Raw genomic sequence first — 27,144 nt, 5'->3', positions numbered from 1 at the left:
TCTTATTGTGCTTTTCTGCCACCTTGTAACATTTTTTTTTTGAAAAATTCTGTTTATTATTTTTTGTAACAACAGTTACAAAGAAAACAGAAATAATCGCCCAAAACCAGGCCGCACACTACAACATAACACAACGTTCTTCAGCACTGGACTTGCTGTATAACCCTGAGACTGAACATGTGAATAGTACAAACAGGTTCAGTGACCTATATACATGGTACATAAAACTTCACAAAAGAGCAAATACTGGCTTCACCCACCTAGTATAAACCACAGGTCATCAAATAATACAACAGACCCATGGAATGATGTATAGGCCCACCCACACCCACCCAAAATGGAGAAAGACAGGCAGTTTTCTCATATCTCCAGACCAGATCCCACACATATAATATATTACATCGCATAGACACTGTAAGGTAGCCATTTAATCCAACACCGTGGATGTACTGTTTATCCAATTACCCCACACTTTATCGAACTTCTGTGGTATGCCTCTGCTAGCATATGTACCCTTGTATAAGGGGATGGCTTTGTTAACAAGTGCCTTCCATGCTGGAATAGATGGGGGGGCAGACTTTTTTCAGGAAAGGGTGGAAAAGTGGTGGGAAATTACTGCGCTAAACCAAAATAACTGAAAAAAAGCTGCTAACACTCAAAGTCCAAACAGAGTGAAGGGGATATAGCGTAGCGCTCAGAGATAAATATACAGTATACGTGACATATAATAAATGTGCAGAATAAACATGAGATCCTAGGTTCACTGTTATGAACAGAAGGAAATAAAGGTGAAGTTCAACAGAAAGTGTCCATCAAAAACACAATGGTGAATCTTCAAATGAGAAATATAAATGGTGTAGATAACATAAACTGATAGTGAAGTTGTAGTTTGTGAAGAAATCCTCTGTCATAGGAATATATACTATTACTGGATGTGGTGGAACCACTTACTAGTGGTAGTGGGTCAATTGAGCTTATGTGGGCCGAATGCCACACGGTTTTGGCTTGAGCAGGAGAAGGATCACTCCAGACAGGATGCAACCACTCTTCAATGGTGATGGTCCCAGCAAGATTCCTCAATCCTTGTAGTTCTCCGATGTATATCAAAAGCCTCCACACAGTGTGGAGACCCTCAGGAGGTTGGAGTATGAGCAGGGGTCAGTAAAACCAAGATGAAAAATGGAAAAAAAAAGGAAAAAAGCTCCGTATGGTGCAGGTCAAAAACCACAAAGGTTTATTTAAAATTGTGGTACATCATATGGAAATGGGTACATAAAAACTGGTGATCACAAGTAAAAAATGGAACAAAGAGCAGTATGGGGAGCAAGGATAGCAGGACCAACACGTTTCGTCCCAACGGACTTTAACTGGGGCATGGAAAGAACTATTAACTTCCTAGCATAATAAAATAATAACGTCAACAAAGTACAAGCCATTCTTCTTGGAGCTAGGGCATCAACAAGTCCTAGGAGACACACCTCGGCCATTGGCTGTACACTGATGGCAATAACCTCCTCCACACACTTGGTGGCCCCCCACCAAAAAGTTTGGATGGCCGCACAGTTCCAAAATATGTGTAAAAAATTGGCATAAGATGACGTGCACGACCAGTAGCCGTGCGACTTAGTAGGGAATAATTTAGCCAATCTGGCTGGAGTGAGGTAAATGCAAAAATTTGTATTGAATAAGGTGATCCCTGGTCGATACAAATCTTGAAAAGTTAATTTACCAAAGATCATCCCAGTCATCTCCATCTAACTGAGGGTCCCAGGCCACTCGACAGCGTGCAAGAAGCTCACCAACCTCTGTAAACAATTGTTGGTAGATAGTAGACAGGGCCTTAATGTGGAAGTAAACCCCCCTATCGTTTTCAGCCAAGGAAGCTGCCATTGTTGCCTCTGTTTAATCTACAATGATGCTGCACATGTGATCAGTTATGACACCAGCTATTGGATGGTTTGACAGTTTGGTTGAGAGCACAACCAATGGGAGTGTTATATTTCCGGCATGAGCCGGAAATGAAACTGTTTTAAGGATGGGTTAACTTCCGCTTTAACTAAAGAGTCATCCCTCAGTAGAGACTCCTGGTCACTCATTTGAATCCTAAGGATGTTATTATTAAACTGGGCGTTATACGCACGTCTAAGTTGCAAATAGCGAAACAGATGGGTATTGGGAAGGTGGTATTTGGCTTTCAGAGTATCAAACTGAAAGAACTTTCCATTACTCACAATATCTCCAAGTCTCTCAAAAATGAATTTGGTTCAAATGACTGGATCAGGGTAATCAAAAAAATGCACCAGGTTAGAGAAGCCCGGAGCAAAAAATAATAAAACAAAAATAGCAGAGGGCTGACATGACAGGGGAAACAGGGTACATAAAAAGAGGGCTCACTTGATTGTGAAAGCCGTGGAGGAGGGGGGGACAGAGTTAATAAATAAATCTGGCCCCTCCCTAGCGTCACCACAGCGTGCAGGAGCAAGATTCCCACCCACCCTCCCTTTTGTTTGTTGTCGTTTTTGTTCGATATGTTTTTTTTTTCCACAGAGCTGTATGACCTCAGGATGTTGTGGCAGTTGGCGGGTGTTGGTCTTTGTGGGTGAATGAAGACACCTCGGAAGGAAGAGTTCAGGACCCATCGGTGGTATGGGTCCCGGTGGCGGTATTCCAGTTAACAGTGGTTTAGCTGGAAGTTGGTTAGCGGGTGCACTGCGATCAGTGGGTTGTCCCTGAGCCAGCATGTTGGCTAGAGGCCTATTATCACATTTGAAAGGTACCGCAGCGCAGTATTAAACAGATGGTATTTTGGGGTTCCTGTAAAGACCAACGCTAGTAATGACTAATGGGTTTTTTGTAACAGATGTTTTACGGTTATGTTAATTTTAAATTTAATTGGTTAATAAAAGAGGCTGCTACGGCCAATATTTACTCCAGTTTGGTGTGGTCTTGTTTAATGGGTAATGGTATGGGGTTTGGAGTATGGGGTTGTCCGGCAGTAATGGATGGATGGTACATCTGTTATACAATGGTCAAGGATTCCTCCATAACGGTGAGGAAAAGTCGTTGCCTACGCTCTACCAGTTGCACGCATGGAGATGGTGACATTGTACGGAGCCCTGCTTCCTCATAACAATAAATGAGACAACTCCTCATAGGAGCCAACTATGGCCGCCTCCAGAGCAAAGGGCCGCATCATCGCCCGGGACAATAAGTTATCTGTAAGCGAAAACCTATTGGCCCGCCAGAAAATAATGATAAAAATCAGGAACCGCCAGCTCCTCTTGTTTCCAGGGCAGTTGCAATACCTGAAGTTTAAACCTGGGGTTTCGTCCCTGCCACAGGAAAGATGTAACCAACTGTTCTATACTCTTAAATATAGATTTCTGTATCCAAACAGGTGAGTTCCAAAATATATAGGGAAAGAGAGGTAAAAATTTAATCTTCAATAAATTTACTCTACCTTAACCACTTCCGGCCCGGAAGGATTTACCCCCTTAACCACTTAAGCCCCGGACCATTTGGCTGGCCAAAGACCAGAGAACTTTTTGCAATTCGGCACGGCGTCGCTTTAATTGACAATTACGCGGTCGTGCGACGTGGCTCCCAAACAAAATTGACGTCCTTTTTTTTCCCCACAAATAGAGCTTTCTTTTGGTGGTATTTGATCACCTCTGGGGTTTTTATTTTTTGCGCTATAAACAAAAAAAAGAGCGATAATTTTGAAAAAAATCGCATTATTTTTTACTTTTTGCTATAATAAATATCCCCAAAAAATATATAAAAAAACATTTTTTTTCCTCAGTTTAGGCCGATACGTATTCTTCTACATATTTTTGGTAAAAAAAAATCGCAATAAGTTTATATTGATTGGTTTGTGCAAAAGTTATCGCGTCTACAAAATAGGGGATAGCTTTATGGCATTTTTATTAATCGTTTTTTTTTTTACTAGTAATGGCGGTTTTTATCGTGACTGCAACATTATGGTGGACATTCATATTTATACAGCGATCAGTGCGATTAAAAATGCATTGATTACTGTGTAAATGTGACTGGCAGTGAAGGGGTTAACCAGGAGGGGGCGCTGCAGGGGTTAAGTGTGTCCTAGGGAGTGATTCTAACTGTAAGAGGGATGGGCTACGTGTGACAGGACACTGATCACCGCGCCCGACTCTCAGTGTCTTGTCACTAGGCAGAACGGGGAAATGCTTGTTTACATCAGCATTTCCCCGTTCTTCCTCTCCGTGAGACGATCACGAATATCCCCGCGGACATCGAGTCCGCGAGACACGGAATGACACTCACGGAGCTCGTGGCAGGGTCGCACGCCCCGCCGGCGGCGCGCACGCAACCACACGGCAGCAAATTTAAAGGGACATACCTGTACGCCCATTTGCCTGTCCGTGCCATTCTGCCGACGTAAATGTTCGTGCGGCGGTCGGCAAGCGGTTAAAGCGGAACTTCAGTCATTTTTTCATCTTTCCATCTACTAAATCTTCTGCACTTGTTGTTTTAACTTTGGATAATAAAACATTTTTTTTTCTGCCAGTAAATACCTTATACAGCCCACTTCCTGTTTCTTGTCTGGTAAAAAGCCTAGGCTTATGACATCATGCACAGCTCTCTTTCTCACTCTCACTCTCATGAGAATTTGCCAGGAAGGGAGGGTGGCTGAGTCATAAGAGGGCCAATGAGAGATTCAGAGAGGTGTGCCTCTGTGTGTCTGTGTAAATTTAGGAAGTGAACAGGCAGCAGCTTCAGCTGCCCACAGTTAAAATGGATGCAGCCAGACTCAGTGGAGGAAGATTTCTGCAGCATATTTGGCAAGTACGGAATCACAGTATATATATATAATAATATGCAAAGTGGTTGGAGGGAAGCTTCAGAATGGTAAAGATGTTTTTATTACAGATTATGTGAGCAGACTGCAGTTCCCCTTTAATGACTAGGCCATTTTTTGCGATACGGTACTGTGTCGCTTTAACTGACAGTTACGCGGTCGTGCGACGCTGTACCCAAATAAAATTGATGTACTTTTTTCCCACAAAAAGAGCTTTCTTTTTGTGGTATTTGATCACCTCTGCAGTTTTTATTTTTTGCGATATAAGCAAAAAATCTGACAATTTGGAATAAATTCTATATTTTTTACTTTCTGCTATAATACATAACCAAAAAAAAAAAGAAAAAAATGTATTCACCAGTTTAGGTCAAAATGTATTCTTCTACATATTTTTTGGGGGAAAAAAACGCAATAAGCGTATATTGATTGGTTTGCGCAAAAGTTATAGTGTCTACAAAATAGATTTATGGATTTTATTTTATTTTTTTTATTGTTTTTACTGGTAATGGCGGCGATCTGTGATTTTTAGCGGGACATTGTGGCGGACAAATCTGACCCCAATTGACACATTTTGGGGACCAGTGACATTATTACAGTGATCAGTGCTAAAAAAAATGCACTGATCAATGTATAAATGACACTGGCAGCAGGGAAGGGGTTAACACGATCAAGGGGAAATGGGGATCCCCGTTCTGCCTCTCTTTACTGCGATCGTGGGTGGCCAAAGCTTGCCGGACCCCTGGGGCGAGCTCCTGCAGGACGTGGCGGCACACGTGCACTCCTCCAGCGGCGGGCGCGCGCCCGCTGTATCTCATGCACAGACCAACGTACAGGTATAATGCAAATTATAAGATAAAACAATCAGCGCCACAAGTAAAAAATATTGTGATGTTTAAATAAGATAACCTAATAATAAACGTGCACAGCTGCTATACATTCCGAGTGGTACACCACACTAATTTCAAAATAGATAGTAAATAAATAAATGTAGCGCTATGTGTAAAAATATATATATATATAAATATAAAGTGCAAATCTCTATAATAAATAAATCCTACAAATAAATAAATAGTCCATAAAATGAAAAAATGAAGAAATAAAACATGAAAAAAGAAAAACTCTTCTTGTGATCAGTGTATCCACACAATTCCACCACCAGTGATTGCTCGTCCTCAAAGGGAGTGCACACCACCACCAGTAAAAATGCGCGCTCACCTCCCAGATGAGTCAAAACTCATATGCGGATCTCCCCACGAGCTCTTTGCTCTCACTTCCTCTTCCCAATCAATGGTGGGTAATCCAGATGGCTCTTTTCTTAATGGTAACTCAGCTCATTAACATCCAAAGAAACTAATCACCTCCCAGCTTGGCTCAAGATTCCATGAGTTCAGGACATGTAAATATTAAGTATAGAGACCATAGTGTTCTCCGTATACAAATTTATTCAAAGCCCCCAAACAGACAAGTTGCACTTACAAGATAAAAACTTTGAAATTCACATATAAACCAGAGTAGCACCATCGTGTCCACATGCACAGTGCCTGGCTGGACGTCACTATCAGCACTTCCCTTCTAGACGCGTATCAGCCCATCACAGGCCTTCCTCAGTAGGCCACCTGCTCTGCACCAACGCAGTGGAGATGCAATTGTCTCTGGGCAGCCATCAAAAGGTCAAATCTGCCTGTGGTAGGGTCAGAATTATAGTCTGTGGAACAATCTGTTACTAATTGTTACTAAGAAAGGGTAGTGGCCATCTGTAGCTTTTTTATAGCAACAATGGAAGAAATATATTGCCCTCTAGTGTAGGCCTTAAAAGCATCCCAAGTAGTTTCTGGAGAGGAGGACCCAAAATTATGCTCCCAAAGTTCAGCCAACAATGGTGGGATCTTATCTGCAAGGTCTGGATGGGAGACCCAGTGAGGGCCTAGCCACCACAGTGCTGCATTGCGGGAGGCAGGAGAACGGAGAACTACTACTAGAGGACAGTGGTCAGAGTGGCAACTAGGCAAATAGGATGCCTCAACTACATCCGCAAGAAGTTTAGGATTGGAAAAGGCTAAATCAATGCGGGAGGAGGTCCTGTAGGAGCCTGAAAAGCAGGAGTGGGATCGTTTCCACCTTCAAATTTTGGTGAGACCCACTGCCTGAGCACAGGCAGAAAGGTCTGTGGAGAAGTTTCTGGAAGGGGTGGGTCTATCTAGCTCTGAGGACAGTGTGGCATTAAAATCTCCCATAATCAATATTCTTGCAGGGCAGAAGGGGGTCTTTCCTATCTATTTACTAATGCTGGCAACATTAAAGTGATGCTAGTCTCGTATTTTTTTAGTTAGAAAAACATGTTATACTTACCTGCTCTGTGTATTGGTTTTGCACAGAGCAGCCCAGATGCTCCTCTTTTTGGGTGCCTCTTTGGCGCTCCTGGCCCCTCCCTCTTGTTGAGTGCCCCCACAGCAAGTAGCTTGCTATGGGGGCACCAGAGCCGAGCCCCAGCTCCGTGTGTCCATTCAGACATGGAGCCGTGACCTGGCCCCGCCCCTTTCTCTTCTCATTGGCTGACTGACTTTTATCGACAGCAGCAGGAGCCAATGGCACCGCGCTGCTGTCTCAGCCAATGAGGAGGGGAGTCCTGGGCATCCGAGACACTCCTGCAAAATTGCTGCATCTAGATGGGGCTCAGATAAGTATTAAGGGGGCTGCTGCACACAGAAGGCGTTTTATCTTAATGCATAGAATGTATTAAGATAAAAAACCTTCTGACTTTACAACCACTTTAAGGTTAAAGTAGGTCAAAGCTGATTGAAAGAATGAAGTTCTGCTTTAAGTAGGGGAATGCTAGAACCCCATCAGGCTTTTTGTTGTTTAGAACATACATACCCGAGGTGCCAGATTGAACTTTGTATTAGTTTAGGATTGTAGAAAGTTAATCTTATTCAAATGGTGCACAGTGGCTCCGGTGAGGCTGCCCTTAACAAAAAACAGGGCACCCTTATCCAGGGGACAAAGAATTTGGAACACATGTATAAAATGAATAACGAGAGTGCTAGACCAAAGAGATAAGAGTGCAGAATCTTTTAATATTAGTGTTAGTTCATAACAAGAAAACATAAAATGGCCAATGCGTTTCAGGGCTCAAAGGCCCTTTTTTATGGCTACAAAAAAAGGTTGTAAAAATATAACTTCCCATGTTATTCAATTAATATTAAAAGTCTTTAACCCATATATAAATAAAACACAAGCAACTGTATGGTGATCTAAAATTATTATACAAACTGGCCCATTATGACTGATTATATCAATAAAATGGTGAGCCATAGCATTCATGATGGGAACAGATCTCATTAAAAATTAACAAAATATTTTTAACAGTATAATAAAATGTAATGGAAGTAAATACAGTGCCTTGCAAAAGTATTCACTCCCCTTGGCTTTTTACCTATTTTGTTACATTACAGCCTTTAGTTCAATGTTTTTTTTAACCTGAATTATATGTGATGGATCAGAACACAATAGTAAAAGTAGGTGAAGTAAAATTTGAAAAATATATACACAGAAATCAAAAACTGATAATTGGCATGTGCGTATGTATTCACCCCCTTTGTTATGAAGCCCATAAAAAGCTCTGGTGCAACCAATTACCTTCAGAAGTCACATAATTAGTGAAATGATGTCCTCCTGTGTGCAATCTAAGTGTCACATGATCTGTCATTACATATACACACCTTTTTGAAAGGCCCCCGAGGCTGCAACACCTAAGCAAGAGGCACCACTAACCAAACACTGCCATGAAGACCAAGGAACTCTCTAAACAAGTAAGGGACAATGTTGTTGAGAAGTACAAGTCAGGGTTAGGTTATAAAAAAATATCAAAATCTTTGATGATCCCTAGGAGCACCATCAAATCTATCATAACCAAATGGAAAGAACATGGCACAACTGCAAACCTGCCAAGAGACGGCCGCACACCAAAACTCATGGACCGGGCAAGGAGGGCATTAATCAGAGAGGAGCACAGAGACCTAAGGTAACCCTGGAGGAGCTGCAGACTTCCACAGCAGAGACTGGAGTATCTGTACATAGGACGACAATAAGCCGTACGCTCCATAGAGTTGGGCTTTATGGCAGAGTGGCCAGAAGAAAGCCATTACTTTTAGCAAAAAAACAAAATGTCAGGTTTTGATTTTCCGAAAAGGCATGTGGGAGACTCCTAAAATGTATGGAGGAAGGTGCTCTGGTCTGATGAGACTAAAATTTAAATTTTTGGCCATCAAAGAAAACGCTAAGTCTGGCGCAAACCCAACACATCACATCACCCAAAGAACACCATCCTCACAGTGAAACATGGTGGTGGCAGCATCATGCTGTGGGGATGTTTTTCAGCAGTCGGGACTGGGAGACTGGTCAGAGTTGAGGGAAAGGTGGATTCTGCTAAATAAAGGGATATTCTTGAGCAAAACCTGTACCACTGTGTGTGTGACTTGAGGCTAGGACGGAGGTTCACCTTCCAGCAGGACAATGACCCCAAACACACTGCTAAAACAACACTTGAGTGGTTTAAGGGGAAACATATAAATGTGTTGGAATGGCCTAGTCAAAGTCCAGACCTCAATCTAATGGAAAATCTGTGGTCAGACTTAAAGATTGCTGTTCACAAGAGCAAACCATCTAACTTGAAGGAGCTGGAGCAGTTTTGCAAGGAGGGATGGGCAAAAATCCCAGTGGTAAGATGTGACAAGCTCATAGAGACTTATCCAAAGCGACTTGGTGCTGTGATGGCCGCAAAAGGTGGCTCTACAAAGTATTGACTTTAGGGGGGGTGAATAGTTATGCACGTTGACTTTTTCTGTTATTTTGTCCTATTTGTTATTTGCTTCACAAAAAAAAAAAAATAAAATCTTCAAAGTTGTGGGCATGTTCTGTAAATTAAATGATGCAAATCCTCAAACAATCCATGTTAATTCCAGGTTGTGAGGCAACAAAACACGAAAAATGCCAAGGGGGGTCAATACTTTTGCAAGGCACTGTACATATTAAGTGAAAAAAATAAAAATAGAGACTCAATCAACTTAATGGAAATAACATTTTTTCATTGTCTGTTTCTTTTTTTGCAGATTTTCCCTTACTTCTTGTCTGGTAAAAGATTGTTGAAAAGAAATTAAAATAAAATCTACCTAGCAGAGCCCCGGGGGTTCTAATCCATCCCCACTCTATTTGAAATGTAAAAAAAAATTTGGACTGTATATACATTGTAATCAGACTGGACAAATAGAGTTACAAATACTCTGAGAGGCCTATGTATAGCAGTGATCATCTGTCACCCACCTCATCTGTCAGCAGTGATCATCTGTCACCCACCTCATCTGTCAGCAGTGATCATCTGTCACCCACCTCCCCATATCAATCAAAAATCAATTTTTCATTTTTCAATTGTGTGTGTATACCCCAAAAGTCTGATTGCTGTGTGAAAAGGGTAATGGGCCAGAAATATTTGTCACTTCTTTGACAATAACCTGTGTTTGGAGTTTCATAGGACTAACCAATTTGGTCAGAGCTATTCCTTATTGCACTGGGCTTTTTCTAATAGGCACGGTAGGCTTGTGCCTATAGCCGCCCTCTGGGAGGGGTTCCTGAAATCGTCAGGACCAGCTATCATTTTGACAGCTGGATCCTGAGTGTCTTCACAATGTGTAAAAGTGATTGAGAAAAAAAAAAAACAGTTTTAAGCAGCACAACTGGTGTATGACTTGTTTATGGATTGGGCGTAACATGCCAGGTTTTCTCTGGAAACCCAGTCATTATTAATAACAATAAAGTCATGATATAAAATCATGATATCTGGGGTTAAATGATTAAAGACTGGAACTCGTTTGGCTGTAGCATAAAGAGAATTTTTTTAGACTTATCAGTAATAATGGTAGGGAGATAAGGAGAGAAGGATTAGGCACCAGTCCCAGGTATACAGTGGATATAAAAAGTCTACACACCCCTGTTAAAATGTCAGGTTTCTGTGATGTAAAAAAATGAGACAAAGATAAATCATTTCAGAATGTTTTCCACCTTTAATGGGACCTATAAACTGTGCAACTCAATTTAAAAACAAACTGAAATCTTTTAAGTGGAAGTAAGAATAAAAAAAATAAAATAATATGGTTGCATAAGTGTGCACACCCTTTACCTAATACTTTGTTGAAGCACCTTTTGATTTTATTACAGCACTCAGTCTTTTTGGGTATGAGTCTATCAGCATGGCACATCTTGACTTGGCAATATTTGCCCACTCTTCTTTGCAAAAACACTCCACATCTGTCAGATTGTGAGGATCTCCTGTGCACAGCCCTCTTCAGACCACTCCACAGATTTTCAATCTGATTCAGGTCTGGGCTCTGGCTGGGCCATTCCAAAACTTCATCTTCTTTTGGTGATGCCATTCCTTTGTTGATTTGGATGTATGCTTTGGGTCGTTGTCATGCTGGAAGATGACGTTCCTCTTCATGTTTAGCTTTCTAGCAGAAGCCTGAAGGTTTTGTTCCAATATTGACTGGTACCTGGAACTGTTCAAGATTCCCTCTACCCTGACTATGGCTCCTGTTCCAGCTGAAGAAAAACAGCCCCAAAGCATGATGCTGCCACCACCATGCTTCACAATGGGTACGGTGCTCTTTTGGTGATGTGCAGTGTTGTTTTTGCGCCAAACATTTCTCTTGTAATTATGGCCAAAAAGTTCAACCTTTGTTTCATCAGACCATAAGTAATTTTTCCACATGCTTTTGGGAGACTTCAGATATGTTTTTTTGCAAAATTTAGCTGGGCTTGGATGTTTTTGTTGGTAAGAAAATGCTTCCGTCTTGCCACTCTACCCCATAGCCCAGACATATGAAGAATACGGGAGATTGTGGTCACATGTACCACACAGCCAGTACTTGCCAGATATTCCTGCAGCTCCTTTAATATTGCTGTAGGCCTCTTGGCAGCCTCCCCGACCAGTTTTCTTCTGGTCTTTTCATCAATTTTGGAGGGACGTCCAGTTCTTGGTAATGTCACTGTTGTGCCATATTTTCTCCACTTGATGATGACTGTCTTCACTGTGTTCCATGGTATATCTAATGCATTGGAAATTTGTTTGTACCCTTCTCCTGACTGATATCTTTTAACAATGAGATGCTTTGGAAGCTCTCTGCAGACCATGGCTTTTGCTGTAGGATGCGACTAAGAAAATGTCAGGAAAGACCTACTAGAACAGCTGAGCTTTACTTGGGGTTAATTAGAGGCACTTTAAATGATGGCAGGTGTGTACTGACTCTTATTTAACATGAGTTTGAATGTGATTGCTTAATTATGAACACAGCTACATCCCCAATTATAAGAGGGTGTGCACACTTATGCAAGCACATTTTTTTTTTATTATTTTTACCCCCCCCCCCAACAAAAAAAAAAGATTTTAGCTTGTTTCTCAATTGAGTTGTATAGTTTATAGGTCACAATAAAGGTGGAAAACGTTCTGAAATAATACATTTTTGTCTCATTTTTTTTACATCACAGAAACCTGACATTTCAACAGACTTTAAATATCCACTGTATCTGTAGTACAAGGTGAGGGGGCCACTTGGCAGACCTTTCATCAGAAATGATTAGACAGCCCCACCATAAGATTTTATGTGTCCTTATAACAGAGACCCCAGTGCAATCCCTTTTTAGGAGGAAGGACTCAACAGTCCCTTGAATAGAATATTTTTACATGAAGATAAAATGTCCCTTGGTACAATAGGATACACTTGCTCACTTTTGAATATCTGCATTGACAGCATCTCCACCTTGCTGAACCCCTCTTTGAGGATCATCTTCTTACCGAAAACCTTCTTGGTCATGTCAAGGACTCGCCCATCCACTTCTTTCAGTTTCAGCATGACTGTCTGCTTAATCCAGGGCTCCAAGGTGGAGAGCCCGTCTGCGGACAGAGTCGGCTTGGCTGACCCCGACAGGCTGGTGCCAGCCAGGAGAGAAGTGGAGGTCAAGGGGAATTAATCTGGGGTCTTGATGGAAGTGGCGGAAGCAGGGTTCTCCTTCTTTGTCTTTCTCTTCCCCATCGTTGAGGAGCTCGGTGGAAGGTGCTTTAGGAGTTCTTCCGTGGCTTCCTTCTTATTCCCCAACATCTTCACTCTTTTACAGCATTTAAAAAGGCAGAAGGCAGTAACGCAGAGTAAGGGTAAGGGTTGGAGCGAAGATCGCAATCTCATTCCCTGTGGGGGCTAAGCCTCTAACCCAATAGCAGCGAGCAGGTGAAGCTAAAGTGAATTTGACAATCCTACAAGGCCAGGCAGAGGGTACACCACAAGGACATAAAGGCTTGGATAGAAACCCAGTATAATCCATTTTTAGGAGGAAGCATTCAACAGTCCCATGAATAGAATATTTGTACCAGAAGATGAAATGTCTCTTGGTTCAAAAGGGTACTATTGCCCACTTTTGAATGTATGTTGCATTCAAATTTCGTAGTTTATGTATTACAAAAATACCAATTCAAATGCTCAGTAATTTTACATCTGCCTGAACATATCTCTTAAATGTAAAAATTTACATTAAAGGGTTAAAGGGGTTGTAAACCCTCATGTTTTTTTCACTTTAATGCATCCTCACACTGACTGCCCCCCCCCCCGTTTTACTCACCTGAGCCCTTCGTTCCCTCAGCGGAGACGCGCTCTTCCTCTCTGCTCGGGGTTCTCGGCTCTTGATTGAATAGATTGATGGCAGTGCAGCCATTGGCTCCTGCTGCTGTCAATCAAATCCAATGACGCGGGCGCCGGGGGGCGGGGCCTAGTCTGGCAGTCTGCGTCTATGGACACAAATGCTGAACTCGGGAGTGTGCCCGCAAGGTAACCCCCCAGGAGATTGTTTTTCCCAGGGGGTTTACCGATGTGAGGAGGAGCCGTGAGAGCTGCCGGGGGACCCCAGAAGACGATGATCGGGGCCACACTGTGCAAAACTAACTGCACAGTGGAGGTAAGTATAATATGTTTATTATTAAAAAAAAAGGTTTACAATCACTTTAAATCTCCTTTTCACGTAGAAATGAAAAGGTGAACTAATACCATACATCAGGAGCAGCTAGTCCAAAAGGGGCGCAGGGGCATCACCCCCCTAGTTTGCATGCGTGGATGCATGTGGGGCACCGGACTCATATGTTTTTTTTGTTTTTTTTTCAAGCCACATTATCAGAGCCTAAGACTCTAATTGGCTTGAAAAAGGTTGGGCTCCGGGAGCAGAGCACTGCACCCCAAACCCACCCACTCAATCAATATTCTCTATTGTCTTTCAGGTTCTCCTCCCAGCCACACAGGACAGGAGGCAAATCGGGTTGGCCAGGAAGAGAAGCAGAGGAAGCCGCGGCGCTGCAATGGAGAAGAGGGGAGTACGAACCCGGGGGGGGGGGGGTGTTTGTTTGGCGCCCCCCCCCAAAAGTTTAGCACCAGCCACCACTGCCCTACATCCTCCCCCCTGGGTCTTTGTATACTTCCATGGGTTACCAGCTGTGCCCATGCAGCCTGTGTAGCTGTTCGGGGATTTGAAATCCTTCTTCTTCCTCTTGAAGGATGAGTGATGCTTTGTACCAGCACTTAGCAATCAGAATTGCTCTGATCTGTCCCAGAATCCCTGCAGAAAGAAGAGGGAGAAGAGTGGGAATTTCAAATTCCCCGAACCATTACACTGGCTGCATGTGCACTCATCACCCATGGAGGTAAGTACAACATCGACGGGGGAGTTGGGGAGGTTGTAGGATGTTAGTTCACCCTTGTCAGTTCCAATTTAAAAAGGGTGAATGTACATTTTAAAATTGGAACTGAACTCAAGAAAATTAAGCTTTGCAATGTTTTAAGGAACATCTAGAAATGCTAATTATGCCTAAGCAGTACCCTGAAAAAAATCTACCTTTTTATATGAAAAATAGCAGTGTAGCTCCCAGTATGTGAGTGTGCCTACTCACTCCTGTGCCTACAGCTTTATAGTTGTGTATCTGCAATGTAAGATCTAAAGTACTACTGCCTCTGATTGCTAGGCTAAAGAGATCTGGAGTGTGATTTGGGGATGTCACTTCTGTGCCGTTCACTGTTCTCCTTGCTGGGGGCTTTGAGGAGGCAAAGCCCTGCCTCTGCCAAGATGGCCACCTCCATACAGAGACACAGTATAGAATGAGGCATGGTAAGTGGGGAAAAGTTCAGCTCCCGGAAGACCACTATTAATGTTGGGTTCAGACATCTTCTTGCAGGCAGGCACCTTTAAATGACACTCCAAACACAAGTCAAGTAGATATTATCTTAGTTTTTACTGGAATAAAAGGTATATGTATAAAAAGGGGTTATTGATCAACTGAGTTCTGGATAACAGGCAAGACTCAGGTGAGAAATCCCCTAAACACAGCTTAATTACGGTTCAACGGTACAAAGGCACAATATACATACATACATATACCGTATATATATATATATATATATATATATATATATATATATATATATATATATATATATATAATTATATATATATATATATATACACACACACACACGCACACACACACCACACACAGTGGAATACCAACTAGAGGATAAACTGGAATCACTGGTTAATGCAATATGATACCACACTAAAGGGGGATCCCAGGCCGGGCTATTCAACCTTCATATCCTAACGAGAGACCAGATAGGAGTAGGATAGGGCCCTTTAACAGATAGCAACAGCAATGTCCAGGACGCAGGCCAGCAATGGTCTTCACCGGCAGATGGAGCTCATTGAATTATATCCAAGTTATGGCACAGTGAGGTGATGGCAAGCAGGACAGCTTGAACAGACTAGTGATGTTCCTTATAGTAGTTTCATCTACAACCTAGCATCTTGGACTAGACTGTTAAAATGAATTTATAGAATTATCAAATTTTAATTTACCATTGGGAAGGAGTCAAAGGGGGTTTAGTCCATGCAGTCCACACTTTAAATCTTGGCTGCAGACAGAGATAGTCAAGAGGGGTCGCTGATAAGAACCAGCAGGGTGAAGTGTCCCGGGCCTGAAGGAACTGACAGCTTCAGTTAATAGCTAGCTGCCTCCAAGCTGTGCATGGTAGCATGATTTGGGAACCAGGAAACGCGCTTCGGAGTATGGAGTGCAACTCTTTTGTCTGTTTGACCTATCGCTTCAGGATTAGTCTATACTTTTCAACACAGGCATTATCCTGAGGCACCTGTATTTCTGCTTTTTTGTTGTCCTCTAGATAAAACATGAACAATGTAATTGAGGGTTGTAAAAGTATTAGACTGAGCAGATTTACTTGTTTCAAAAGTTGAAATAATCTGCTGCGCTGCAAATTCCTGTGGCCGGATAGCAGCTGTAGAGCTGGACTACTGTGCTGTATGTAAGTCTATCTTCAGCGGTCCTACACACAGGGGCGGACTGATAACTCATGGGGCCCCCGGGCAATAGGAGATTATGGGACCCCCAGGCAATCAGAGATTATGAAGCCACACAGTATACACACACACAGTATACAATTACACAGTATACACATACATGTACACACAGTATACACAGACAGATGTAAAAAAAACCCAGATTTATACATACTGTCCCTGGTTTTACTGAGGCTGGCAACCCTGATGGGGCCCCCTAGTGGCCCAGGGCCTCGGGCAGTGCCCGAGTGGCTCAATGGTCAGTCCGCCCCTGCCTACACAGCACCCAATTGCCCCCCCCCCCCACTATCCCCCTCCCCTGCTGTCAGAGCTAGAGCTCTCCCATGAGTATAGCTCATGTCCCCTGCTTATTGGAGAGCTTTAGCTCTGATAGCGGGACAAGTGTGAAACCACTGCATTCATACTCAACCACAACACAGGGGACTGATTTTCCTGGATATGCCCAGGAAATATGTTTCCTGGCTTTCCACCCATAGCAGCACAGAGAAACCGCACCTGGTGAAGCCGAGGTGGCTGGGCATGTAATCGGCAACCAGGTATATGGCAGGAACCCAATACCATGCAGCTCCTATTTAATATGCTTTGGAACTCACCTGTGTTACCAGTCCCAAGACTCATCCACCTGTTCACCTGTGTTACCAGCCCTGAGACTCCTCCACCCACTCACCTGTGTTACCAGCCCTGAGACTTCTCCACCCGCTCACCTGTGTTACCAGCCCTGAAACTTCTCCACCCGCTCACCTGTGTTACCTAACATGAGACTTCTCCACCTGCTTACCTGTTTTATCAGCCCTGAGACTTCTCCACCTGCTCATCTGTGTTACCAATCATGAGATTCTTCTAGCCACTTGCTTGTGTCACCAACCCAGACACTCCTCCACCCACTCACCTGTGATACCAACACAGAGACTTCTCCACCCACTCAACTGTGTTATCAATTATGAGATTCCCCCCAGCCGCTTGCCTGTGTTACCAGCCTTGAGACTTCACCCACTCATCTGTGTTACAATCATGAGATTCTTGCAGCCCCTGAGATACCAGCCCTGAGACTCCTCCACCTGCTCACCTGTGTTACCATTCCTGAGACTTCTCCACCTGCTTACCTGTGTTATCAGCCCTGAGACTTCTCCCGCTCACCTGTGTTACCAGCCCTGAGACTCCTCCACCTGCTCACCTGTGTTACCATCCCTGAGACTTCTCCACCCGCTTACCTGTGTTATCAGCCCTGAGACTTCTCCCGCTCACCTGTGTTACCAGCCCCAAGACTCCTCCACCCACTCACCTGTGTTACCAGCCCTGAGACTTCTCCACCTGCTGACCTGTTTTACCAGCCCTGAGACTTCACCACCCGCTCACCTGTGTTACCAATCATGAGACTCTTCTAGCCGCTTGCTTGTGTCACCAGCCCCGACACTCCTCCACCTATTCACCTGTGATACCAGCACAGAGACTTCTCCAACAACTCACCTGTGTTATTAATCATGAGATTCCCCCAGCCTCTCGTCTGTGTTACCAGCCCTGAGACTTCTCCACACGTTCATCTGTGTTACAATCATGAGATTCTTACAGCCGCTTGCCTGTGTTACCAGCCCTGAGAATCCTCCACCCACTCACCTGTGTTACCATCCCTGAGACTTCTCCACCCACTCACTTTTGTTATCAATCATGAGATCCCCCAGCTGCTCGCCTGTGTTACCAGCCCTGAGACTTCTCCACCCGCTCATCTGTGTTACCTGTCCTGAGACTTCTCCAGCCGCTCACCAGTGTTACCAGCCCTGAGACTTCTCCACCCGCTCACCTGTGTTACAATCATCAGATTCTTGCAGCCACTCGGCTGTGTTATCAGCCCTGAGACTCCTTCATTCACTCACCTGTGTTACCAGCCCTGAAAATTCTCCACCCACTCACCTGTGTTACAAGTCCTGAGAATCTTCCAGCCACTCGCCTGTGTTGCCAGTTGATATCCCTCCAGCTGGTCGCCTGTGTTACCAGACATTGCCTGGACCTCACTGTGAAAGATGCAGTCTATGAGGATAAATACAAATTGTCAGCATCAGGATCGTTAGTGGCAGAGTCGCCCATATGCCCTCAGCCTTTGTGTACTGTACTATTTATTGAATTATTTGTATAGGTGACCATTGTCACCAAGAAAAAAAGTGAGGCAAAATCCAAAATGTTAGAGTTGTCAAAAAACAACAAAAAAGTTAATTTTCCAGTGAGGAGAGGACATGTATTCTGGTTATAACTGTCTTATAGGGGAATTCCCCTCATTTTAGGAGATTTCCACATTGCTATATAGGCACTATACAGGCACTTAAATGGTATTAATAACACTTACAATGTTGTTCTCCTGAGGGTTCACTAAGTGATTTTGAAAGGAGCACAATCCAGACTCTTTATAACTTCAGTGTGCGGGTTTTATTGAATCCTCCTGTTATTTGGGATGGTGCTGCTACATTATAAAGAATCTCAGGGTCAGCTTATATGGAATGTTCCCAACTAGCAGTGCCGATGACATCATACCCTACGCTCGGCAGCTGTTGTTCTGGACGTCAGTCAGGGAACAAACTGTAAACAATTAAGGTGACAAATGAACTTTACTGTGTAGGTCAGGTCTAATGGGAGAGGTCCTCACACTCCCCAAACTACCAGTCCAACAGATCCAACAGGATTAGCACAGTTCTGAAGCCAAAATGACAGATCATATTATAGTTGGATTCCAAATTTTCCAGAAACGACTCAATGTTTAATATTATCTCATGGTGGGACTGCCAACAGAAATACATAGATAAAAAGCAAGCAATATACCCAATTCAGAAGTGGGCTGGCAGAGATGCGGTAATAAGTGAGTGCTATGAGAATTGGCAGTTTGGTACCTTGCACCTGCCCGTCTACAGACACCCTTAGGGCAGAACTCCAGCTAAAATATATATATATATATACACAGTATATACAGTATCTCACAAAAGTGAGTACACCACTCACATTTTTGTAAATATTTTATTATATCTTTTCATGTGACAACCCTGAGGAAATTACACTTTGCTACAATGTAAAGTAGTGAGTGTACAGCTTGTATAACAGTGTCAATTTGCTGTCCTGTCAAAATAACACACAGCCATTAATGTCTAAACCGCTGACAACAAAAGTGAGCACACCCCTAAGTGAAAATGTCCAAATTGGGACCAAATTGTCAATATTTTGTGTGGCCACCATTAACCCTCTTGGGCATGGAGTTCACCAGAGCTTCACAGGTTGCCACTGGAGTCCTCTTCCACTCCTCCATGACGACATCACAGAGCCGTTTGAGGATGCCCCACAGGTGCTCAATAGGGTTTAGGTCTGGAGACATGCTTGGCCAGTCCATCACCTTTACCCTCAGCTTCTTTAGCAAGCCAGTGGTCATCTTGGAGGTGTGTTTGGGGTCCTTATCATGTTGGAATACTGCCCTGCAGCCCAGTTTCTGGAGGGAGGGGATCATGCTCTGCTTCAGTATGTCACAGTAAATGTTGGCATTCATGGTCCTCTTAATAAACTGTAGCTCACCAGTACCGGCAGCACTCATGCAGCCCCGGATCATGACACTCCCACCACCATGCTTGACTGTAGGCAAGACACACTTGTCTTTGTACTCCTCACCTGGTTGCTGCCTCACACGCTTGACACCATCTGAACCAAATAAGTTTATCTTGGTCTCATCAGACCACAGGACATGGTTCAAGTAATCCATGTCCTTAGTCTGCTTGTCTTCAGCAAACTTTTTGCGTGCTTTCTTGTGCATCATCTTTAGAAGAGGCTTCCTTCTGGGACGACCGATTTGATGTAGTGTGCGGCGTATGGTCTGAGCACTGACAAGCTGACCCCCCCCACCCCTTCAACCTTTGCAACAATGCTGGCAGCACTTATACATCTATTTCCCAAAGACAACCTCTGGATATGATGCTGAGCACGTGCACTCAACTTCTTTGGTGGACCATGGCGAGGCCTGTTCTGAGTGGAACCTGTCCTGTTAAACCGCTGTATGGTCTTGACCACCGTGCTGCAGGGTCTTGGCAATCTTCTTATAGCCTAGGCCATCTTTACGTAGAGCAACATTTTTTTTTTCAGATCCTCAGAGAGTTCTTTGCCATGAGGTGCCATGCTGAATTTTCAGTGACCAATACGAGAGAATGAGAGCGATAACACCAAATTTAACACACCTGCTCTTCATTCACACCTGAGACCTTGTAACACTAACGAGTCACATGACACCAGGGAGGGAAAATGGCTAATTGGGCCCAATTTGAACATTTTCACTTAGGGGTGTACTCACTTTTGTTGTCAGTGGTTTAGACATTAAAATATTTACAAAAATGTGAGGGGTGTACTAACTTTTGTGAGATACTGTATATAATCATCATAATGCCACATACTGCCCATACCTTATTCTTTATTCATTGCTTTTTATAGACACCATGTGAGACACTCAGGACACCTACCTATATCCTTTACCTGGATTCCCTCCCCTTAGTATACACTTGGTGGTATGTGACCTATTCTTTCCCTACCAGATCACATATAGAATTTTGTCTATATCATAGACCACATCTCCAATTTTCACCTCTGTGTCCATGCTAGGTGGTCTCAATGTGCACCTTTTCGGCCTTCAAAAATGACTGGACTTCATATCCTCTCATTAAGCCCTCGTCTTTTCCAGCTATCCAGCCGTTTTCTTTTGGGAGTGTGCACACCTGTATACAGTGATACCATCAGGCAATGGTTTTCTACTGGTTTTTATGAATTTGGCTTTTACCCTATGAATGAGGAGCACTTTGTAAGTACATCATACATGTTTTGCAATTTTTTGCTTATTGATATGTCATTGTTGGATGTTCTACAATTTTGTGATTTCTTACCATAAATCATACTACAGTTCATGTAGAGTTTTGCCCTGAAGAAGGAGCTATTTTGACTCTGAAACGCGTTGAAAATTTTCTCTGCACGTACACACCACAAATAAGTACACAGACTATTGTATTCTATGATCTTATGCTCTTTTCAGTACTTTTAATGTCATTTGTACAATTGTATCTTTTTTTAATGGAAATGTAATAAAAATTATACATTTTATGATATAATATTGTTTGAGCCATTAACCACTTAAGCCCCGGACCATTTGGCTGGCCAAAGACCAAAAGCACTTTTTGCGATTCGGCACTGCGTTGCTTTAACTGACAATTGCGCGGTCGTGCAACGTGGCTCCCGAACAAATTTGACGTCCTTTTTTTCCCACAAATAGAACTTTCTTTTGGTGGTATTTGATCACCTCTGCGTTTTTAATTTTTTGCGCTATAAACAAAAAAATAGTGTCAATTTAAAAAAAAACGCATTATTATTTACTTTTTGCTATAATAAATATCCCCAAAAAATATATAAAAAAACATTTATTTTCCTCAGTTTAGGCCAATATGTATTCTTCTACATATTCTTGGTAAAAAAAATCGCAATAAGCGTTTATTGATTTGTTTGCGTGCTTACAAAATAGGGGATAGCTTTATGGTATTTTTATTAATATATATATTTTTTTATTAGTAATGGCGGCAATCAGCGATTTTTATCATGACTGCAGCAGACAGATCTGACACTTTTGGCGCGATTTTAGGACCATTCACGTTTATACAGCGATCAATGCAATTAAAAATGCATTGATTACTGTGTAAATGTGACTGGCAGTGAATGGGGTTAACCACTAGGTGGCGCTGTAGGGGTTAAGTGTGTCTTAGGGAGTGATTCTAACTGTGGGGGGGAGGGGCTATGTGTGACACGACACTGAACACCGCTCCCCATTACAGGGAGCGGTGTTCAGTGTCAGTGTCACTAGGCAGAATGGGGAAATGCTTGTTACATTAGCATTTCCCCGTTTCTTCCTCTCCGTGAGACGATCTCGGGTATCCCCACGGACATCGAGTCTGCGGAACCCGCGATCACACTCACGGAGCTCCCGGCGGGTGCGCGTCCGCAAGGCACCTCTTAAAGGGCAACGTACAGGTACGTTAATCTGTTTGTATGTGCCCTTCTGCCGACGTATATCTGTGTGAGGCGGTCGGGAAACGGTTAAAGAATTTAAGGAATTTAACCCTTGTCAGAAAGATAAAAATGAATAGCTTATTAAAGTGGTTGTAAACCCTTTACAACTACTTTAAACTACAGGCAAGCCTATAATTAGGCTTGCCTGTAGCTGCACTGGACATCTCCTAAACCTGCACGGTTTAGGAGATATCCCTGTATTTGCATGTGCCGACGTCATGCAGCACATGCGCATTTAAGCCAACTGAAGCAACGGCACGTATGTGCCGTTGCTTCAGTTGTACTTGCGCGGGAGTGACGTCATCGCGGCTCCGGCCAATCACAGCGCAAGCCCCGGGCGACATGTCGGCTGCCTTTTTTTTTTGCAAGAGGGATTACTTCCTCTTTAAGAGATTGTATCATCTTCAATTCAGAGATTTCCCCCAGCAGTACTTTTTTTTTCTGATACTAGATCTCCTCAATCTGACGGCCAGCTTCATTCAACCCACCTCCTTTGAGCCGAGGTCATCCTGGACCCACCCCCAGCCTGTGACTGGACAGTGAAAGGAGAAGCAGCACAGTAATAAGCTCATCTCTCTATCGCTCTGCTCACTCTTCCTATCAGCATGCTTCTTCTCAGCACATGAATTGATTGGCTCCTTGTACTGCTTCCCCCCTTCCTGATTCTCTGCTCAGCATTCTATGTATTTAGCTGTTTGCCTGGAGTTAACCACTTGAAGATCAGGCGTTTTTTGAAACTTTTTGTTCAAGTAAAAATTAGTATTTTTTTCTAGAAAATTACTTAGAACCCCAAAAATTATACATTTTATACATTAGCAGACCCTGGAGAATGAAATGGCGGTTGTTGCAATATTTTATGTCACACTGTATTTGCGCAGCGGCCTTCCAAACACATTTTTTTGGGGGGAGGAAACACTTTCATTAATTAAAAAACCCCACAATAGTTACCCCATTTTTTTGTATATTGTAAAAGATGATGTTACACCAAGTAAATAGATACCTAACATGTCATGCTTTAAAATTGCGCATTCACGTGGAATGGTGACATACTACAGTACTTAAAAATATCCATAGGCGACGCTTTAAATTTTATACAGGATACCTGTTTAGAGTTACAGAGGAGGTCTTGGGCTAGAATTATTGCTCTCAATCTAATGATCACGGTGATACCTCACATGTGTGGTTTGAACACCGTTTACATATGCGGGCGCGGCTTACACATGCGCTCGCTTCTGCACGCGAGCACGGAGGGAGTGATGGAGTGCTTTCATTTGTTTTATTTATTTTACTTTTTATTTTTACACTGTCCTTTTATTTATTTTTTTATCACTTTTGTTCCTATTAAAAGGAATGTAAACATCCCTTGTAAAAGAAATAAGGCTGACAGGTCCTCTTTATTGAGAGATCTGGGGTCAAAAGAACCCCAGATCTCTCATTTACCAAAAGCGAAATTAAAAAACCGAAAGTTACCTAAAATGATGCTCTGGTCCTCCAAGGGCATAGAGATGAGTGGCAGCCTGGCCTCACTCGACTTCCTGCCCAGCAAATGTGCTCATCGGATGGTTTTCGGACTTCACCAATGGCTCTCGTAAGCCCAGAAACAGGGAAGCAGCAGGGGGTGGGCACCCCATATGCGGTTCTATTTTGCTGCGATTGTTGCAAGAATATATAAAACCCATGTGACAAAAGCAAACCTGGCTTGGGGCCAAAATTTGGTCCTTCTTTGGCTCGACAAACACACATAGGGCAGCCAATTTAAGGTAGTGGGCTATCCTATGCATGACACCTGGAAATGTGTAAATTGCGCAAAATATCACGCGTTCCCACTATGTGAAATGTGAATAGGGCCTAACAGATTTTTACTTTAATGCATTCCCTGCATTAAGCTATGAAAACTCCCCACTGTTCACCCTACCCCTCCAAACACCTACCTGAGTTCTGTCAGGTTTCCAACACTGTTTTAGCTACAGCTCTTCTCCCTTCAATTACTGGTCTCACATAAGACACTAAGAGCTGCAGGAGCAGGGAGTCAGGGGAGACAGGTGAGGCAGAGCCTCACCTGCCATGAATATAAAAAAAACCCCAAAAGATCGTCTACGAGGGTCGTAGCCCACCACTGTTCAAAATTTGGGGCTCCTACGACCTATGGTTCTGGAGATACAGGGCCCCTTGTGCAGCCTCTCGGAAGCTATATACAGAGCGGCCAGTTTAAATACAAGCTGGCACACCCTGTTTGCAGCAGACTGAGAGGAAGAGCTCACAGTGCCTCTCCTCACTTGTCAGAGGCACTGAGCTCAATGGACAGCTTGGAGTCTTGGACCAATGGTAAAGCACCATTAGTCTAAGCTGTCCAATAAAAATGCTGCAGGGGAGGCATGCCTCTCACTGCAGTGTCTAAAAAGACAAATACTCCCTTCCAGCCCAGCCCTCCTAACTACCAGGAAAAAAACGTGTTTATGGGTATAAGATTTACCCACAATCCTAGGTTTTTCTCACACAGTTAGGAGGGAGAATGAAAATCTGCTGCTACTGAAAAGGTACTTTTTTAATCAAGCTAAATTATATATTATTATGCTATATGTTATGAGATAATAATTTATTATTTATCTATTTACTGAGAAATTACTGGTTGAAAGTCATATCTTCAAACTTCAACTTGTCCATTAAGCCACCTGCTTGAGTACAGATTTTGAAAATATAGTAAATTACCTTAAAAATAATATATAATAATTTGTATGTTACTTACTTATGGTAATTAACCCCTTGCCAACCAGGCCAATTCTGACATTTCTCTCCTACATGTAAAAATCATAATTTTTTTGCTAGAAAATTTATGTAGAACCCCCAAACATTATATATATTGTTTTAGCAGACGTCCTATAGAACAAAAAGGGTGGTCATATTTATGTTACATGGTATTTGAGCAGCAATTTTTCAAATGCATTTTTTTTGGAAAGAAACTTTCATGAATAAAAAAAAAAAAAAAAACACTAAAGTTAGCCCGTTTTTTTTTTGTATACTATGAAAGATTACGCTAATAGATACCTAACATGTCACGCTTTAACCACTTGCCGACCAGCCGCCGTCATTATACGGCGGCAGGTCGGCATGATCCCGCGAACCGTCGTAGCTGTACGTCAGCTCCTTTAAGCGGGATAGTAGGCGCGCGAACGCACGCGCTGCACCGCTGGAGTGCCGATGCTCCTGACCGGCGGTCACAATGACCGCCGGCCACGCACAATTGCAGACACGAGAGGCAGAACGGGGACGTGTGTGTGTAAACACACAAATCCCTGTTCTGTGAGGAGAGGAGAGGCAGATCGTGAGTTCCTAATAGCTAGGAACCACGATCTGTCATCTCCTATAGTCAGTCCCCTCCCCCTACAGTTAGAACACACACATAGGGAACACAGTTAACCCCTTCATTGGCCCCTAGTGTTAACCCCTTCCCTGCCAGTGACATTTATAAAGTAATCAGTGCATTTTTATAGCACTGATCGCTGTATAATTGTCAATCGTCCCCAAAATGTGTCAAAAGTGTCCGATGTGTCCGCCATAATGTCGCAGTCCCGATAAAAATCGCAGATTGCCGCCATTACTAGTAAAAAAAATAATAATAATAAAAATGCCATATATCTATCCCCTATTTTGTATATTTATAACTTTTGCGCAAACCAATCAATATACGCTTATTGCGATTTTTATTACCAAAAATATGTAGAAGAAATATCGGCCTGAACTGAGAAAAAAAATTTGCTTTTTTAAAAAAAAAATTGAGGATATTTATTATAGCAAAAAGTACAAAATATTGTGTTTTTTTCAAAATTGTTGCTCTTATTTTGTTTATAGCGCAAAAAATAAAAACCGCAGAGATGATTAAATACCACCAAAAGAAAGCTCTATTTGTGGGAAAAAAAGGATGTCAATTTTGTTTGGGTGCAGCGTCGCACGACAGCGCAATTGTCAGTTAAAGCGACGCAGTAGCCTGGTCATTGAGCAGCCAAATCTTCCAGGGCTGAAGTGGTTAAAAATTGTTTCTCCATGGGATGTGGTGGGAGTTCTCTGGGAATCAACTCATAGGTGATTTCTCTTCATTCCTTTATTATAAGTGGTTAAAATTGCACACACTTGTGGAATGGAACCAAACTTCAGTGCCTAAAAATCTTCATAGGCGACACTTTAAAATTTTTTACAGGTTACATGTTTAGAGTTACAGAGGAGGTCTAGCACTAGAATTATTGCTCTCACTCTAACGTTTGCGGCGTATGTAACCTGTGTGTGTATCTGGCTCTGATACTAGCCAGTGCCTCACCAGTCACTGACCTCACTGTAGGTTCCTGAGCAGGAGCCATCAAACCACACATGTCAGGTATCATCACGATTGTTAGAGTTAGAGCAATAATTCTAGTACTGGACCTCTTCTGTAACTCTAAAAACTGGTAAGCGTTAAAAATGTTAAAGCAGCACCTATGGAGATTTTTAAGTACTGTAGTTTGTCACAATTCTACGAGTGTGTAATTTTAAAGTATGACATGTTAGGTATCTATTTACTCGGCGTAACATCATCTTTCATATTATACAAAATAATTGGGCTAACTTTACTGCGTTTTTTTTTTTTGTTTTGTTTTGTTTTTAATTTAGTAAAATGTATTTATTCCAAAAAAATTGAGTTTGAAAGACCGCTGTGCAAATACAGTGTGACATAAAATATTGCAACGGCTGCCATTTTATTCTCTAGGGTCTCTGCTAAAAAAAATAAAAAAAAAAAAAAAAATATATATATATAT

General features: G+C 42.6%; 1 protein-coding gene across 1 annotated transcript in view; it reads right to left on the bottom strand.

Moving 5' to 3' along the window:
- The window catches only part of LOC141126879 (P2Y purinoceptor 2-like), a 133,294-nt gene extending 114,991 nt beyond the window's left edge, over window positions 1–18,303 (bottom strand). Inside the window, exon 1 of the mRNA XM_073612915.1 lies at window positions 18,200–18,303. The gene's annotated coding sequence lies outside the window, so the exon portion shown is untranslated. The remainder of the gene's footprint in view (window positions 1–18,199) is intronic.
- Window positions 18,304–27,144: the final 8,841 nt, after the last annotated feature.

The sequence above is a fragment of the Aquarana catesbeiana genome, linkage group LG02, assembly GCF_042186555.1.
Source record: "Aquarana catesbeiana isolate 2022-GZ linkage group LG02, ASM4218655v1, whole genome shotgun sequence".
Taxonomy (NCBI): Eukaryota; Metazoa; Chordata; class Amphibia; order Anura; family Ranidae; genus Aquarana; species Aquarana catesbeiana.
This window is presented reverse-complemented; position numbering and strand designations above follow the sequence as displayed.